The 15,741-nt window shown below is 40.8% G+C and overlaps 1 protein-coding gene across 1 annotated transcript in view; it reads right to left on the bottom strand.

Annotated features, from left to right (window-relative positions):
- Positions 1-4,724: 4,724 nt before the first annotated feature.
- Positions 4,725-15,741, bottom strand: part of TSHZ2 (teashirt zinc finger homeobox 2) — a 527,445-nt gene continuing 516,428 nt past the window's right edge. The window contains 1 exon segment of the mRNA XM_017888159.1: positions 4,725-12,883. The gene's annotated coding sequence lies outside the window, so the exon portion shown is untranslated.

Here is a 15,741-nt window from a genome sequence, read left to right as displayed (position 1 = left end):
AGTGCTGGGATTCCAGGTGTGAGCCACTGCGCCCAGCCTTTTATTATTTTTAATTGACACATAATAGTACGTATTTATGGTATACAGTACAATATTTTGATAAACATGTACCTGTGTAATCGTCAAATCAGAGTAATTATCATACCTTTCACCCCATTTATCATTTTTATTAGATATGAATGCATCATTTCTCCACAAATCTAAAATTTACTTTTGGACTATGCTAAATTCTTACTTAAGCACTTAGCATATTCAGGGACATTATTTTGTTTTACATTGAGATGTCAGTTCACCCTTGTGCCCGTCCAGAATTTTAAGATTATTATAGATAAGTCTATTTTCATACCTAATAGGGACATTCCCTTATCATAAATATATTTACGACTTTATCTAAAATCTTTGCTCTTTAATTATGAAAAAGTAACACGTGTACTTAGTAAAAAACTCAGCAAGATTATAGTGTTTTTAAAGTGCTCCATTTGTTGAAAACAGATTCCGATTTGCGATGTGAAAGACGCAGAGGAGACTGGATATATTGGGGACTTGTTTGAAGACCCCTTCGTTCATCCACCCTGAACCCTTTTACTCGGGAGCCGAGTCTTGGCTTCCACAGGACTCCCAGGCTTCTGTGCTGAGACCTTTTTTTTTTTCTTTTAGACAGAGTCTCACTCTGTTGCCCAGGCTGGAGTCCAGAGGCACAATCTCAGCTCACTGCAACCTCTGCCTCCTGGGTTCAAGGGATTCTCCTGCTTCAGCCTCCTGAATAGCTCGGACTATAGGCACATGCCACCACGCCTGGCTAATTTTTTGTATTTTTAGTAGAGAAGGGGTTTCACCATGTTGGCCAGGATGGTCTCGATTTCCTGACCTCGTGATCTGCTTGCCTCAGCCTCCCAAAGTGCTGGGATTACAGGCGTGAGCCACCGCGCTTGAGCCCTCCCTGCTGTTTTTTTTTATTTAGACAGAGTCTTGCTCTATTGCCCAGGCTGGAGGGCAGTGACCCAATGTCAGTTCACTGCAACCTCCTCCTCCCAAGTTCAAGCAATTCTCCCACCTCAGCCTCCTGAGTAGCTAGGATTACAGGTGCCCTCCACCACACCTGGCTAATTTTTGTATTTTTAGTAGAGACAGGGTTTCGCCATGTTGGCCAGGCTGGTTTCGAACTCATGACATCAGGTGATCTGCCTGCCTCGGCCTCTTAAAGTGCTGGGATTCCAGGCGTGAGCCACTGCACTCAGCCTGTGCTTGGACTTTTTAAGGGACTGCCTTGAGTCCACTGGTTTTAGGGCAAACACACACGGCTTGCGGTTCCCTGAGACCACGCTCTGTAACCTGAGCGTGTTGGAGCTCACTGAGGCCCCTGGCTACCCAGAAAGTTCAGATATTTTAATAGCATGTTCTGTGATTGTATAACATTCTTGAGAAATGCCTCTCCGCACTACGGGGAGGATGAAAGCGGTGACTCCTGGTAGATTCAGGCAGTGGTCAGGCAGGGGGAGGGAAGGAGTATTTTAGAGACTGTGGCTGGAGACCTCCCAGGTCTTCAGAAGAACAGCATTGATTTATTTAACATTTATTTAACATTGATTTATTAACAATTTGTTGGACACATATTGTATGTCAGGCATTATGCTTCTTATAGGAATACACGAACAAAACAGACATTAGTTTCTGTTTTCACATGGTGACCCGTGAAAGAAATTGACCACACATTAAATGATAACAAAGCTCGTGATCCGGGCTGAGGGGTGGAGTAACAGGGCTCTATAGGTGAGGGCTAAGAGAGCACCTTTCAGAAGAGGAGATCCCAAGGCAGAGACATGAGAAATACGAAGAAACCTGGCTAGGTGGCTCACACTGTCACCAGAGGGAATGGTGTTGTGTGGTTTAGGAACTGTTGTAGGGTAGCATGGCTAGAGCTGCGTGTCTAAAGGAGAGATGAGGTCAGGAAAGCAGGCAGGGGACAAACCAGGAAGGTTCAATACTGCCTGGGGGGCTGGGTGTGGTGGCTCATGCCTGTAATCACAGCACTTTGGGAGGATGAGGCAGGTGAATTGCCTGAGGTCAGGAGTTTGAGACCAACCTGGCCAACATAGTGAAACCTCTTCTCTACTAAAAATACAAAAATTAGCTGGGCGTGGTGGTGGGCGCCTGTAATCCCAGCTGCTTGGGAGGCTGAGATAGGAGAATTGCTTGAACCTGGGAGGCAGAGATTGCCGTGAGCCGAGATCACGCCACTGCACCCCAGCCTGTGTGAGAGAGCGAGACTCTATTTCCAAAAAAAAAAAAAAATGCTGCCTGGGGAGGAGTTTGGATTTCTTTCTAAGTGAGATGGGGTGCTGCAGAAGCCCTGCCCACATTCCTTGGCATTGACCATTTCCTTGCATGTCGTTCATCTTTTCTTCCAGTTTCAAACACCTGGTACTCTGTGCCTTGAGGTGTTCTCTGGCCACTGAAGACTATTTCTTCCAACTTTTGGGCAGATGGAAGTGCTAGGGAAATGATGTCCCCCTACCCTACCCTGCAGCAGCTGTCGACTAATAACTGAGCAGAGGTGGTGTATAAATACCCCAGCTTCCTCACCCCTCAGGCAGGATTACTGAGGCATGCTGCACAGTGTCTTCCAGAGCTCCCCAGTGGGATTGGAGTCCATTGCCCATGGCGATAATTGTTCTTAAGGCCTCTTTTTTGGGCATTCTTCCTTTCCTGTTTCCCTCTCCATTCCTCTCTTACTGTTTCCTGGATTCACCTCCTATATGAACTACTCGTCCTGATCTCACATTCTCATCTCAGGCCCCATTTCCATGAGAAATCAATCTAAGACAAACGGAAACCTGAGTGCTGAAGGACCTTGAGCCAGGGTTAGCAAACTATGGTCTGTGGGACAAATTTGGCCTGCTCCTTTTTTTATGGAGTAAAGTTCTATTGGAACATAGCTACACTCATTTATTTATTATTGCTTATAGCTGCTTTTGCACAACAATGGCAGAGTTGAGTTGCTGGGTCAGAGACTAGATGTTACAAAGATGAATATATTTACTAACTGAGCCTTCAAAAAGTGTGCTGACCCTGGGTCTTGAGGAGCAAAATGACAAGATTTGATTTACTTTTTAAAAAATTTTTTTATTTTTTTAATTTTGAGACGGAGTCTCGCTCTGTCGCCCGGGCTGGAGTACAGTGGCCGGATCTCAGCTCACTGCAAGCTCCGCTTCCCGGGTTTACGCCATTCTCCTGCCTCAGCCTCCCGAGTAGCTGGGACTACAGGCGCCCGCCACCTCGCCCGGCTAGCTTTTGTATTTTTTAGTAGAGACGGGGTTTCACCGTGTTAGCCAGGATGGTCTCGAACTCCTGACCTCGTGATCCGCCCATCTCGGCCTCCCAAAGTGCTGGGATTACAGGCTTGAGCCACCGCGCCCGGCCTGATTTACTTTATTAAAGCATCACTTCGGCTACTATGTGGAGCGTGGATTTGGGTTTAGAGGGCTTAGGATGACAGATGGGAGATTAGTTGGGCGGTCATCCCAGATGTCTAGGAGAGACCTAAAGTAAACAGATTCATGTATTTTGAAGTTAGAAACCACAAGAGTTGTTCATGGACTAGATTGGAAGAAGGGGTGGTTAAGGCACACACTCTCTTGTCCTTGTGGTTTTTCCACACTCCTTCGAGAAATTACTGCAGTGATGGCGCAGGTTTTGCCTTCATCCTTCTGTGACTTCTCAGGTTGGCTGGGAGCCACCTCTGAGCTCCCACAGCCCCCATTCTCATCCTTGCTTTGTGTTCTTTTCTTTCTGCGATCTTGCCTTAGATCACACAGATAAAACATGACAGGACCTGGACCTTAACACAGTTTGGCTCTCACTCCTGTTCTCATAACCATCACTGCCTTCATTGATCTGTGTCATCCTCAGACCTGCCACATAGTAGGTGCTCAGTGTTCACTAAGTAAATGATGACCAAGAGTTCTTTGGTTGGGTCCAAGGTGCTTATCCCAACACTTCGCCATGGCTACCTCCCTCATTCCTCACCTGGCTTGCTCTCTCTAGCCTGGCCGCTCCCATTTTATGTCCTAGACATGGAGTCATGGTAATGATGTGGAGCTAACAGGTGATACAGTAGCCATCATAATTTAATGACTACGGGACTCATGCAACCACACAACACAGGAGCCGAGAGCTGGCTGTGTACAGACGACAAATCATTTCTGGTGGGGCATCAGCGTCTGCTTGGGCAGCTTGTGTATGAAACATGGTCCAATTCTCCCAGGACATTAAAGGAAGTGGAGGGGAGTACACAGGGAAACTGAGTGGTAAGCAGGGCCATCGCTTTGAGGTGGAGAAGGTCGGGCCATCTCAATCACGGCTGCTCTCTCCCTTGCATGCTTGAATTTGTGAGACAGCCTCCCACTGCCTCTGTTGAGATTACATCATAAATTACGCAGGCATAAGCAGATCAGAGATGAGAGCAGTCAGAGGCAGCCCAGAAACCAAACAAGGGGTGCTGGCATTTGTAAAAAATAAATAAATAAATAAATCTGATGGAGATGAGGGGACATTCTGGAAGTGGGTCAGCAGGTCCAAACAACAGGGAGGCCTACCAATAATGTCCTCGGTTGGCCTCCCCGGGTGTCGCTGCTGTTCTTTCCCGCCCTCATCCCCCCACTCTTGCCTTTTTCCTCTCTTGCCATCTTTAAAAAACACACATAGGCAGAAATCAATCCATCAAATGTCATTACAGATTTATTAAGCCTGATGTAGAAAGACATTTAACAGTAACATCTCCAGAAAGCATAAAAAGAGCACTTCTATTCAGTCTTGTGCTTTGAAAATCTAAATATATTTTTATCATATAAATAATTATTTTCATGTTTTAAGTGCATCTGTTTTTTTTTTTTTCTTCTCTCCTTTAATTTTCATTTTTCAATTGGCCAAAGCAGAAGTCGACGTTGACTGAAACGAAGCCATTTGCAAAGCTAATGGTGTTGAGAGGCATGTCTCTGCTATTCCGTATCAGCTAGGTTTCAGGAAGGTGGTTCAATATCTGCAGCATTAAAATGAGGGACAGCCTCCAGCAAAATCATAATTGAACACACCCAGGTCCTTAATATCAGCAGTTGGGTTTCCTGATGCAAATTACCATAAGGTTTCAGATGGGAACAGTCTATTTCCAATAACTGCTGAGTGGGGAAAAAAAAAGACTTTTTTTTTTTATCAACACAAAGGAAAGAGTTATCATGTGTAAAAATGTTAATAATATACTTATAGAAACCTTTTTGATGGAAATCAGGGGCTCCATACAACCTTGGCGAATGTGTTGTTATTTTTTCACAATAGCTCAAAAAAGTAGTGTCTGTTATTTAGGGCTTTAATTACAGTTCTCAAAGTAGAATGATTTTCCTTAAAAAAAAAAAAACTCTTTGGATGCAAAAAATAATGGCTTTTGTGATATAATTTAAGGGTTTTCTTCGTCTCCACCATCGGAATTTATTTCTAGTGATAAAATTGTATTTAAAAAAATTCCCCTTCTACAGATAATTTCAGTGCTGCGGCATCACACACAGGCATACATCTTAAGTGCCTCCAAACAAAGTCATTTTTATTCAGCAAGGGGCTGCTGTGAATGTTTCTTTTTGCCTGATTTAAGTTATGTGGGAGATCAAGATCAGATTGTTCATGATTACGAAGGAGGACAGGATGGTGGCACCACGGGACATAAAAGGGAGCACTTTTTCTGAAAATTCCTTCTTTTTTTTCTTTTTTTTGAGACAGAGTCTCACTCTGTTCCCCAGGCTGGAGTGCAGTGGCACCATCTCAGCTCACTGCAACCTTCGCCTCCCAGGCTCAAGCAATTCTCTTGCCTCAGCCTCCTAAGTAGCTGGGACTACACACACGTGCCACCACGCCCGGCTAATTTTTTTGTATTTTTAGTAGAGACGAGGTTTTGCCAAGTTGGCCAGGCTGGTCTCAAACTCCTGACCTCAAGTGATCCGCCTGCCTCGGCCTCCCAAAGTGCTGGGGTTACAGGCGTGAGCCACCGCACCTGGCTCCCTTCGTTTCAAGCAGGAAAGCCATCATTTCCAGCTGGTTGTTTGTCTTTGGGCAGTGACAGTGTGGCAAAGCCTTTGGAAATTTCAAATAGTGACTGCATTGAAAGCTAATATTCAGGATGATGGGGAGTAAAAGAAATTGGGGTCAGCCAAGGGAAGAATTTTCCAGATCCCAGAGAAGTGGGCATAGATGCCTATCTGTGATGAATCTGTTTGGCCACAGGGTGGTATAATCTTCCTAGCAGAAAAGTTTTTTTTTTTCATTGCAAGGACAGTTTATAATCATCAAAAACAAGTGAAACATGGTTTTGATTAAAACAGCCTGTTGGCTCAATAATCTCTGTAATTTCAAAAACATCCTTAATGCAGAAGAAGAGCACGCCGATGTCAGGAATGGCCTGGGGCCCCATTACAACAGCAACCGAATAAATAAGGAGAAGAATCTCGAGGTCATAAAAACAAAATTAAGCTAATGTTTCAAATTTTGACCATTATGAATTCTTCCTCTAAGAAGACATTAAAAAAATTTTCAGGCACTATTAGATAAAATACAAAGAGAATAATTCTACATGGATGAGTGTGCAGTTTTCCCACGGGGGTAAAGCATGCCTTTAAAAGGAAAACTCTGAATTAGGACGTTGGTTCCTCCCTAGATCCAGCAATTGGACGGGACTCATGCAGACAGACAAACTTGGTTCTTATAGTTTCTTTGTAAACTCAGATCTAATTCTTTCATAAGCTATTGAAAGAGAATGACCAGGAAAAATTACAAGCATATTTTTTCTATACAAAAGAATCCCCATTGTGGGCCAGTTTGGTAGGAAACAGAAACAAGCAAATATAACAAAATCTGTGTTCATACATGGCGATATAGTTAGTATATACAAATATGTACACTATAAAAATGCACGGAAGGCTTACGCTCCCAGCCATCCAAGCGGCATTGTACTCAGGGAAAACAGCCTGGTTTTTCTTCCTAGTATACAGGCAAATGTATTATATACAGCATGCAGGTGATAGAAAATTAGTGCTTTGCACAGAAACATTCTACAGGTATGGTTGCAGTCATTTTTCTTTGAAAATGACCAGTCTGCTTTCTGAATATAAAAATGTGTTTGCCTTTCTTTGCTGGCAAGTAGATACTTTCCTTTAGAGCAAGGATGAATGTGATTCTTGAAACTCACTCTGACCCACTTCCCCCCTGCCTTTTCTAAAAGAAATTAAAAAAAAAAAAATCTAGAGTCAATGCAAGGGAGCAAATAGATAGCATAAATGTGTTTGATGTCAGGTTTCCCAAAAAGATGTGAAAGCTCTGGAGAGCAAGAACTGGTCGGCCATTAAAAAGGCTGTATGATCAGCTAGCTTCTTGATTTTAAAGGGGTTTGGAAGTTTATGATTCATGCTAACAGTGCCTGGCTGTTAGGAATCAAAGTCAGAAGGGATTAGAAGGACATCATCAGGAGATCAAAAAGTGTATTGTAACCCAAGATATTGTGACATTTAGGAACCCTGAGCCAAATGGGAATTGTTTTGTATGTCAGCTTTTTTGACTTGCATTACACATTCTAGCATCTGATGTGTTCGAAAGCTCGAGTATTGTATTGCAAAACTGGAATGTTTGTAATATTTATTTCAATGCACAATGGACATCACTGTTACTTCTCCGAAGACTGGTTGAACTTTCTGCACTTAAAAAATATAGATACACATCTATAATTCCTGAATGTTATAGGGGTCATTTAGAAAGTGAAAATATTACTGTACAAAGTCTTCACCTTTGAGACATAATTGTATGATTGTTCACATTCTGTTAATATTAGCTATTGGCAGGGGACTGATATCCAAATGTTTCAGGTTTCAGGTTCAAGACAATTCATTGAACACATTGAAATTTATTTTCCGAAAGAGTTGAATGGAGTGGTTAGATTTTTTTTTTCGTAATGCCTTTGTTCAAATTTTTTGACTTCTCCTGGGGTTTCTTACCAAAAGTTATTACTTGTACTTCTAAAAGCTGTTTTAAGCATTAAACATGATACAAAGGGCTGTGAATATTTAATCTGTCTTTTTTCAAACAGCCTGCATTTTAAAAGGCCTTAATAATAATCATGGCTGTTGGTAAAATAATTTGTATACCGAAGGGTGTCAAGTCAGGGTGTCATTCCTTGGAAGAGCCATTTTACTTGGAATATATTGTTCCAAAGGAAATGGACAGAGTCCTGTTGCAGAAATAGCGTTCCACCTGGTACTAGCATTTTAAAACAGTCCTATTCTAATCCATAACACATTTCTAGTTTTCCCTGAAGCTTTGGGCTGCCTTGTGCATGAATAATTTTTGGAGAAACACCCACGCCTGTTAGCCCATTGTTCGTAACTATTGGAAGACGATTAACTAGAGCCTGAAAATTGTGTATCTGTGTGTGCCTCTGAATCTGTCACTGGGAACCAAAGGAGATAAGTGGCTTTTACTTTGGATGAAGAGGTAAAATTCCCCAGTAGAAATTCTAAAGATGATTCACAAGTTTCAAAATGTTTAATGCCTTCCTACAATGGAAACATGTCTCTCTGTCTAGGGGGATGGAAATTTGTATCTCTTTCTCCAGCTCAATCTTTGTCTAAAAGTATTTCATAGATATTTTGAGAAAGTGCCACATAGAGGAAAGGAGAAAATGAAATTAGCATTTTAACATCTTACAAGGGGAAAAATACACGAAAATTTCAGTTTTGATTTCTTTTTTGCCTAATGCATCTTCGAAATAGATACTACCGTTATTGCTCTTTAGAACTACATATGTGCATATTTTAAAGCCTTTAATATATTTCCGTATTGTTGTTATTATTTTGCATTCATCTCCATCTTACTATCCTTGTTGCAGAGAAGAGATGATAATGTGAAAATGACATTTGGGTTTTTTTTTTTTTTTTTTTTTTAAACAAAAGCATTTAACAAGCTTAAAAAATGAAACTCCATGAAAAAGAAAAGAAGGTTTGAACACAGTCAAATAACCTGAGAAGTGACAGATGGAAAAGCAACAGAATGCAAGCACCTTGTAAGGTCTGTAATCTTTGGATTTACTGTGAAAAGTTTCAGAACATCATAGATTCTTAGCCACATTGTCCATAGACCCTGGAAAATAACAGTGAAATTCATATGTATACACATATATATGAATACACACACATATGCATGCACACTGTCTTCACACACCCCTCCTCACCACTTAAACAGAGTTACATAAATGCTTCTCAGATATGTCATTGCATTTGTTTGTTTTCTGCATCTCAACTAAGTTCAGCGGCTTGCGCCTGTGACATTAATTATGCAAGATTCAAACAACCAAACAGGCACATTTTGGGGGTGAGTTTTAAGAAATCTGTGACCTGAAAGAAATTCTGTGGGGACTGTCTGGGTTATCCAATTTATTCCATGATTACATATTCTGTTTTAGGTCTTGACCTATTTTAAGCTATTTCCTCTCTGTATGCTTTTTAGGAAAAAAAAATCCTTATTCTGAAATACTAATACTTTAGTTCTACATGAACTGTGTCCCTCAAGTGTCTTTAGGAGCTCTTGTAAAACAACAGGAAGGCCAGGCTGTTGTGTGAAGTGTTTACTGTTGTTATCCCACAGTGCCTAGAACAGTGTCACACATAACAGGTGCCCAACAATATTTGTTAAATGAATTTGCTAAATAAATATAATTTCCTGTTGTTCCCTGTGCCACCAGTGCTTTGTAACATGCTGTGTATTTGGAGGATTTGCTGAACTACAAAATAAGGCCAAATACATAACATTTAAATATTGACATATACATTTTTAAATGGACATCTCAATTTGCAGGTGGCTGGTGGTCTTAGCTGGAAGGACGGATGGGGAAGAAAAGGCGACCTCTCCCTCTTACTGGTACCAAGAGGTGGTGGCAGAATGGAGATACTTGAGGGTAATTTGCATTATATTTGCACATCATCCTTTCCAATTCTAAAGTTCTCACTTATCAGAACTGTCTTTTATTCAGGGAAAAGAAAGCAGTGGTATGAAGGTGGATAAAGACATTCTCCTGAGTTTATGTTATTTAGTTTTTTTTCCTCCAGAAAGAAGTTTCTAGAAGCCTCAGAGAGCTGGCCAAATGAAGAGAGGCCTGGCCTCTAGGAATATGCTGAGAGCCAAGTGTATGCCCCAGCGCCGGCCCAGATCTTGTTTTCTAAGGTGAACCTTAGCAGCCATCCCTCAGCAGTGACATGCATGGTTGCCAGGCGGTGATTTACCAGTCTTCCCAAATTTATCAATATTTTCGAATCTCACCTCCCACCCCATCCCACCATAGAAATTGCGCTAACAAAACCATATCGATTATATGTTGAAGCAGATGGTTTATTTTTTCTTTCTTAGAAGGGAAACAATTTCCATGGAATTGGGAATTGTATTGATCTCCTCCCCCCATTGGATCAAGGGCTTGAGAATCTGCTTTTGGATGGCTGCAGTGAGATCTGAATTATGTAACTTTGGCCTAATAACCCTGGATTGGAGCAGACAATTTTTAACAGCTTCAAGAACTCCAATGCTAATGCATTGATTTTCCTTTAATAGAATTTCCTTGTTGAAGGACGGTGCTCAGTAGAGTCCAGTCCACCCTTCAATCTTAACCCATCCGAAGACTGTTCCTTTCCAGTCGAGCTCCATTCATTTCTGGTTGAATAGGTTAAGCAAAGATAGACCTCACTGTTCTCAATTCACTTTATGATCCTCCCATCATAAAAAATAATATCAGCACCTTGCTTTTCATGTCAGAACTACATTTGAGCCGCTATTCCCTATGCCCAAGAGTAAATCCCATAAAAGCCGCCCGGTTGTACTGTTGCTGTTTTTCCTTGTGGGTGATTGATTGATGGATGAGTGCTGACACTTCAATGAAGCTATTTCGACTGCCATCTCAATCCGATGATGTGAGGGGTATATTTTCTGTCCATGCCTCATTACTTCAGAATGACATTCCTGGAACTTCATTTACTTTTTCCCTCCTTCCCCGAAGCGCCATATTTTTTCCCATCTAGGTTATGCATGCCATAAAAAAAGCAATTTGCTATTATATGTGGCATAAGGGCAACACTTTCCCTAGGAGGTAAATAAGAAGGTTTTTTTTTTTTTTTTTTAAATCCCAATGTTGAATTTAGGGATCATGTCAAAATTCCCAAAACAATTCCAACAGGCAGCCTCCTTGAGAAATGGTGAGGAAGAGATATTTGGTTTCATTTTGTCAGTGTTGAGATTTAAAAAAAAAATAACCTTGGTAATTAAAGCAACAACAGAAAATATTCCTTTTGTTTCAGAATCATCTAGTTCCTAGTGTTGTGCCTGGAATAGTATAAATATTTCACCATAGCTGAGTAGCAATTTACCACATAATCCAGACTTATTTGTCCATTGAGAATAAGGAAATTCATTGTTTAAATGCAATGATGGATTTATCTATTATAGGTTGCTTTCAATTGTATAGAAAATGTTCAACTAGAGTAAACAGATCTATCCTTGCGTCTCCAAACTGTGCACTAGGTATGCAAGACTTTTAATATTAAAACATGCTCTTAGCTTTTCCAAGTTGACTTAGGACCTGATTTTAATCTGTGTAATACAGTATTCCCGTTAATAATAACGTATAATTAAGACATCCGTTAAAAATCCATAACGTTAATTTAATGGAGAAAATCTAATACAGTTCTATTGGAATTTTTACGTTAAATTAACTTTAACGGGCTTTTAATGGATGTCTTAATTAGATCTCATTATTAACGGGAATATTCCACAAATTAAAATTGGGCCCTCAAAGTTTTAATGAAAAAAGTTGCAGGAACACATTTAAAATGGACACCCTATTTCATGCTTTCTGTTTCTTCTTAAGCTAAGCTGCGTTTTAGAGCCCATAAACATCAGGTCCTGCAGAAAGGGATTACCAGAAAAGACTGCTGCAGAACTTTGTACCCTGCAGTGATCTCATCTTCTCGCATTCTCTCAGATTCTGCATTTCACCAGTTCTCCCAATTTGCAGTTCTCATACAACAGTGGTGTGTGCTTAAAACTATTTTTTTTAAACCAATCAAGATAATGATGATGATCAAGGTGCCTCACCACTGCATAGGAAAAGTCTTTGGCAGCAACATGGTTAAGCTTAACTATTTGAACAAGTTTCACAGAAGATGAACATTGTTCAGGGGTTTTCTTGGCTCAAACTCTGGTTTAACTCAATAATTCTTCTACTTTGCAGTGATTAATGGCCCCCTAGTGCAGGGGCAGGACTGGGCAATCCAGGTGCAACCGTAATTGTTACACTGAAGAGAAACATTTCCTTTAGACAAACGTTCCCAGAGGGGTTATAAATAGGAAATGGACATTACCATGAAAAGTAAGCCTCCAAGTGTCTACATCTAGTGCAGCCCACTTGGACATTAAACTATGAAGACTTATACTCCCCCCCACTTTCCTGTTACAAACTGACAAAATAAGTACATCAATGTTCTCAGTCATTACTTTTCTTCAGTGGCACTTTGTTTTCTTGTGACAGTGAAAAGGGTACTGTGGAGACGAGACAGCCCCATTGCAGTTTGTCAATGAAAATCTAATATCGCCCATAAGCAGAGAAGTGGAAATCAATACTTCATTACCAAATTGTTAGTGAGGATGAAGAGAAATGGCTGGGGTGATTTTTTTTTTTTTTTTTGGCAGTCTTCTTGGAGCCAGGGTGTCAGGAGGAGTTCAATGAGTTCAATGTCAGAAGCAGGATGGTGCAGCGAAGAAGGGTTCAGTGTGAGGGAATCCAGGCTGGAAAGTGGAAACTAAGGCATTCGTCCTGTAATGGGAATCAGAACAACAGAAAGATGCATTATTTTCTGAGGTGTAGCCCAGGTGACTTTTCCCCGGAGTGATCACCTTGTCCACCTCCGCTACTTTATTTGTCCGAATGTTCTGAGTAAAGTCATAGTTATATAACAAGACCGTGGAACATGAAAAGGAGAAGTCAACTTCGAGCAAAAACTATTTAAATACCGTATGTTCTCACTCATAAGTGGGAGCTAAACACTGAGCACACACGGATGTAAACACGGGAATAAGAGACACTAGGGACTACTGGGGTAGGGGAGGGAGGAAGGAGGAAATGGGTTGAAAAACTACCTATCAGGTACTATGCTCACTGCCTGGGTGATGAGATTCATACCCCACAGCTCAGTATCACGCAATATTCCCAGGCAACAAACTGCATATGTACCCTCTGAATCTAAAATGAAAGTTGCACTTTTCTTTTTCTTTTCCTTTTGAGACAGAGTCTCACTCTGTCACTACACTTGTGCAGTGGCATCATCATGGCTCACTGCAGCCTCGACCTCCCAGGCTCAAGTGATCCTCCTACCTCAACCTCCTGAGTGGCTGGAACCACAGGCACACTCCATCATGACTGAGTAGGTTTAGTTTTTATTTTGTAGAGCCTGTGTTGCCCAGGCTGGTCTCAGATTCCTGGGCTCAAGCAGTCTTCCCACCTCAGCCTCTCAAGGTGCTGAGATGACAGGTGTGAGCCACCTAGACTGGCCAAAATATTACAACTTTAAGAAAAAACATAATATTTTAAATATAATGTGTGGAAGGAATATTTGAACACCCATGTTCATAGCAACATTATTCACAATAGCCAAAACTCAGAAACAATCCAAGTGTCCAGCGGATGAGTGGATAAGCAAATGTGATACATACGTACATGCAATGGAATATTAGCCCTAGGAATGGAAGAAATTCTGGCACATTCTACAACATGGGTGAATCCTGAGAACATTATGCTAAGTGAAAATAAGCCAGTCACAAAAAGGAAAATACTATATGATTATAACTATATAATGTATCTGGTGGTAGTCAAACTCATAGAAACAGAAAGAGGAATGGTGGTTGCCAGGGGCTGGGGATGAGATGGGAAAAGAAATAAGAATTCTTGTTCACTCTGAACACAGTTTCAGTTTCATCTTTTGTAAGATGAAAAATTCTGTAGATGGATATTGTTATGTTTGCACAACAATCTGAATGTACTTAAAGCCACTCAACTGTACACTTAATAGTGAAAATGATAAATTTTACGTTATGTGTAGTTTACTGCAATTAGAAATAAAAATACATAATGTATGATTTTTTCACTATAAAGCTTTTTGGGAAAAAAAGAAAACCATTAACCTATGGTCATACCAGGCTTAAAGCTCTCATTCACATTCTGCTGTATTTCCTTCTAGTCTTTTCTTTCCCCATGCTTTTTTTTTTTTTTTTTTTTTTTTGAGTCGGAGCTTCGCTCTGTCACCCAAGCTGGAGTGCAGTGGCATGATCTTGGTTCACTACAACCTCCGCCTCTTGGGTTCAAGTAATTCTGCTTCAGCCTCCCAAGTAGCTGGGATTACAGACATGCATCACCATGCTCAGCTAATTTTTGTATTTTTAGTAGAGACAGGGTTTCACCATGTTGGCCAGGCTAGTGTTGAACTCCTGACCTCAAGTGATCCGCCTGCCTCAGCTTCCCAAAGTGCTGGGATTACAGGTGTGAGCCACTGTGTCTGGCCGTCCCATGCATTTTGTTAGGTTTACATAGTTATATATGCTGACTGTATGATGCACCTGTCTGGAGGTAGTTTTTCACTGGAAAGCACCAGTATAAACAGCTGTAGAAGTTCTATCACATACATTATAATAGTTTACGATACTATGATAATGTAATATTGGGCATTTAATGTTTGCAATTTTTATTCAACAATACACAACACTATGATGAACATCTTTGTGTTTCAGGCTTTTTTGTGTGCTGGAATATTTTCATAGGCTTAAATTCTTAAGTGTAGAATTCCTGTCAAAAGATAGGAACATTTTTGTGGTAGAGAAGTGCTACTCAGTAACAGGGTGATTTTTCTTTCCAAGAATTTTGCTCTGGATTACTGTGTGGAAAGCATGCAATTTCCTTCAGCCCAATCTGAGTGAAGTTTCTTGTTTACATCTTGTTATTTAGTGGCAGTGTTCATTTTAGTGAGAAAAAACATTAAACCTAAATATAATTAGTCTTTTCAGAAAAGGAAAGCTTCCAAAATTCTAGTGGAAGGATAAAGACAAATTGAAAATCAGATGACATTTGATATGTGTAGAGAAATTATGCACAAGATAATCATAACAGACATTTCAAACTATTTCTTGGTAAGGAATAGTATGATTGGAATGCTAGCAACCAGTTATTATGTATCTACCAAATTCCAGTCACTTTATACACATTACTGTTAACTCTTGAAACAAATTCATTTTAAAAATGGGAGATAAAGGCTGAGCATGCTGGTGCACGCCTGTAATCCCAGCACCTTGGGAGGCAAAGGCGGGTGGATCACATGAGGTTATGAGATCAAGACCAGCCTGGTAAACATGGCGAAACTTTGTCGCTACTAAAAATACAAAAATTAGCCGGGCATGGAGGTGCACTTCTGTAATTCCAGCTACTTGAGAGGTTGAGGCATGAGAATCGCTTGAACCTGGGAGGCGGAGATTATAGTGATCTGAGGTTGCAGCACTGCACTCCAGCTTGGGCAACAGAGCGAGACTCTGTGTCAACAACAACAACAACAACAACAAAGAGAGAGAGAGATAAAAGTAAGTGACTTGTCCTAGTGTTCACAGCTAATAAAAAGCAGAGGATGGCTT

Source organism: Rhinopithecus bieti, unplaced genomic scaffold (genome assembly GCF_001698545.2).
Source record: "Rhinopithecus bieti isolate Rb0 unplaced genomic scaffold, ASM169854v2 scaffold_15834, whole genome shotgun sequence".
NCBI classification, from domain to species: domain Eukaryota; kingdom Metazoa; phylum Chordata; class Mammalia; order Primates; family Cercopithecidae; genus Rhinopithecus; species Rhinopithecus bieti.
The sequence above is the reverse complement of the archived record's forward strand: the minus strand, read 5'-3'. Positions and strand labels throughout refer to the sequence as shown.